We start from the raw sequence: 3,870 nt of genomic DNA, 5'->3' as shown, positions 1-3,870 counted from the left end.
CGGTGACTGTTTCCAGTGCTCTGGTTTCCTGCCCCTGTTGTCTCGTCTTTGGTTTAATGTCGTTATTGGCCTTTTGGTCTCATGGCCTTTTTTTTTCTTTTTAAGCAAACAGTTACTGTCCTGTTTTCTGATTATGACTTCTTTAACTTACTGTTGAAATTCGGTGTCTTTCTCTGTTTCCTAAGACATTGTAGTGCACAGATCTGATGATGTCCTTAAGGTAACGTCTCAGCAGTGAAATGATGGCTCCCAGGGTGGGAATGCTTTGAAGGCGTTTGGCTCCCGGTGCCAGGTGTCCTGCTTGTTGCCAGGTCCAGTCAGTTCCCCGGCAGGTGAGCCATCCAGTTCCCCCAGCCGGGCCCGACACCGTCTGTCTTTTTATCTTTACTGATTCGATGTCAAAAAATGGTATCTCAGTGCTTCAATTTGAACTTTCCAATTCTGTGAAGTGGAATGAATGCTTCTTGTTCATTAGCCGATCTGTGCATCTGTTTTGTACTTATCTTTTAAAAATTAAATTGTGATGAAAATATCCACAACAGAGCATCTGCCAATTCAACAGTTTCTGCTGGGTTAATTCAGTGGCATTGATTCTAGTCTCCAAGTTGCACAGAGTGTCTCACCAGCCTTTTCGGAGTCGTCCCACCACCATTAACAAAGTCTGTGCCCCCTCAGCGAAGACTCCCCCTTTCCCTCTTCCTCCCACCCCTGGTCACCACTAATCCTCTTTGTTTTCAGTATATTTGCTTATTTCATAGACGGGAGATCATACAGTATTTTGTCCTTTTGCAACCGACCGATTTTACTCAGTGCAAAGTTTTCAGGGCTCACCCATGTTGTGGCAGGACTTCGTTTCTGTGCGGCTGAGTGGTATCCCATTGCGTTTATGGACCGTATTTTGTTACCCACTCATCTGGTGATGGACGTCTCGGCCACCGTGAGCAGTTCCGCAGTGAGCATCGGTGCACACGCTCCCTTTTCACTGAGTGAGAACTCCTGATACTGACATTAACCCTTATATATTGTTACACAGTGTTTCTCTAGTTTGTCCTTTACCTTTTAATTCCATGTGCTGGATATTGTTGAAGGTTTTTAATTTTATAATCAAATTGGTCAATCTTTATTTTTATGGTTTAATACTTGGGTCTTAGGCCCTATTTTCCTCTGGTGGGTTTCTTTATAAAAACCCACTACCATCGAGTCAACCAACTCACAGCGCCCCTAGAGGACAGAGTGGAACTGCCTCCTAGGGTTTCCAAGGCTGTCTCTACCCAACCGGACTGCTTCATCTTTCTCCTGCAGAGTGGCTGGTAGGTTTGAACCACCTTTTGGTTAGCAGCCAAGCGTTTTAACCACTGGCTTCTTTATGGTTGACATTTAACTCTCTAGTCTACCTAAAAGTTGTTATCCTATGTAGTATGACATAGAAATCTGAATTGATTATTTCCAAACAGTTAACAAGTTTTTCAACACCGTGTACTGAATCATTCTACTTTTTCTACTGATTTGAAATGTTACTTACTACTTATGGGCCATGTACCTTGCTGTCATTCAGTCTACCTGCCTGTCTAGTCTCTTCCATTGATCTGTTTCTCCTTATGCCAAACCAGTTTTCACTGTTTTAGCTTGGTAGTATCTAGTTCTAATATATGGTAATACTTTTTTTAAAATTACAACATTTATTGCGATTGCATTATATTTATAAATTCATTACAATCAAGACTTCCCGTGTAGCACCTGGCCTATGTTCACGCAGGATGGCATGCCATATGTGGCCCGGGGAGGTTCTGAGCTACTCCTTTTATGGGTTATCTCTAGAAATTGTGTACTCTGTATTGTGGTTGGGTATATCTTTCTACTGAACTTTCTGATCATGACAGTATATGGTAAGACTGTTAATTTAGAAATACCTTGTTTAGTAAATAAATGTGCTGAATGACCTTCATAATCAGGGCCAGTTGGGAAGTAACACTGTATCGTGGCTCCAAGTACAGGCTTTCAAATCAGACCATCTGGCTTTCTTCCTGAACCCACCTGATATTTCCTGTGACCGTCCCCCTGCCTCAGTGTGCCCATCTGTGAGAAGGGATAACAGTATTTTCCACCTCAGATGTGGGTGAGCAGTGAATGAAACCATGCGCACCGTCCTGCCATGCGTGCGTGTGTGCGCGCACCCATCTGTTCTCTGGGCTCTTCCCCGTAAACCAGCACCGTCTTTAAGGGTGATATGATGTGTGTGACCTGTCACCTCTTCGTGCTTCTTAGTGTGTTCTCTTCTTGTCTTCTTGTATTGGCTGCAGAGCCCAGGACATTGGTGCAGAGCAGGGAGCAGTGGTCTTGTTCCCCGCTGACCCACTGCTGAAAAGCTACAGCAAGAGGAGGAGGGCTGGACCGGGTTCTGGGAGTGGCCTGCCAGGCCCACGCAGCCTGCATCGCACCGCCACTGACCCACGAATGATGGGTCCCCGAAACGAGGTGGGATGATTGACTGAAAGACATTTATCTATTTCTTATAATGGGTATTTGAAAAAATACTGGGTTTTATTTATAGTAGTAATATGAAGTTTCCTTTTTAAAATTTCTGTTCCTTTTTATATTGCTGTAAATTCATGTAACAAAAGTCACTCTTTTCAAGTGTGCATTTCAGTGGTGTTTTTAGTATATACACCTGTACAACTGTCATCACTACTTAATCCTAAAATATTTCCAGCACCCGGACAAGAATCCCAGTACTATTACCTGTCAGTCCCAGTTCTCCCCTGTCACCAGCCCCTGGCAACTGCGAGTCGACTTTCTGTCTCTGTGGGTTTGTTTATCCTGGACATTGCACATACATGGAATCATACACCATGTAGTCTTTTGTGTCTGACTTCTTTCATTTGCCATAATGTTTTCAAGGTTCAACATAGAGTAAGTATCAAGTACCAGTATGTTCTTCCTTTTTTATATAATGATTAGTGGCTGAGTAATGTCCCCTGTTTATGGCTGAATAATATTCCATTGCATGGACACACACCTCTTGTTTATCCGTTCATTGGTGGGTGGACATTTGGCTATTATAAATAATGCTATTGTGAACATTTATGTACAGGACTTTGTGTGAACATGTGTTCAGTTCTCTCAGGCGAATACCGAGGCATGGAATTGCTAGATCATATGGTAGTGCTATGGTTAGCTCTCTGGTTAACAGTCATCCTCGTGGGTGTGAAGTGGTGTCTCGTGGTTTTGATTTGTTTCCCCAGTGACTAGTGATGCTGAGCATCTTTTCTTGTGTTATTGGCCATTTGTGTGTCTTCTTTGCAGAAATGCCTCTTCAGTTCCTTTGCCCATTTTTAAATTATTCGTCTTTTTATTATGGAGTTGTAAGAGTTCTTTTTGTATTCTGGGCATTAAGATATACAAATATTTCCCCCCACTGTGTGGGGGTTTTCACTTTCTTGATAGTGTTTACTATTTATTTTTTAAAAATTGAGTTGATCTAAGGAAGAGATAGGACTGGCTGTATAGCTATGATGACAATCTCCATAATTATGTTTGGAGGAGGGGGTCTCCTGTGAAACTGTTTAGAATGAGAGAAACCATGAATTGAGGGTGCTGTCCTGGGTTCCCCAGACATGTGATGTCAGATGCTGTTTGATGTGCTGGGGGCGGAGGGTGTGGAAAGAGTGTGGAGCGTTGGTTTTTTAAGTCCTAACAGATGGGACTTATTCAGATATTCCTGTATTTTCAAGTGGAGCTGCAGGATTTTCTTCTTTCATTTTCTGATGATTAATTATATTAATGGAGTTCCAAAGATCAAACCCTCCTTTGATTTCTGAAACAAACCCTACCCACCGGAGCTTTACTTTGCCAACACAGGAGGCAGACCAC

This window comes from Orycteropus afer, unplaced genomic scaffold, assembly GCF_000298275.1.
Source record: "Orycteropus afer afer isolate SDZICR_OR568_19922 unplaced genomic scaffold, OryAfe1.0 scaffold00130, whole genome shotgun sequence".
In the NCBI taxonomy this organism is placed as follows: domain Eukaryota; kingdom Metazoa; phylum Chordata; class Mammalia; order Tubulidentata; family Orycteropodidae; genus Orycteropus; species Orycteropus afer.
This window is presented reverse-complemented; position numbering follows the sequence as displayed.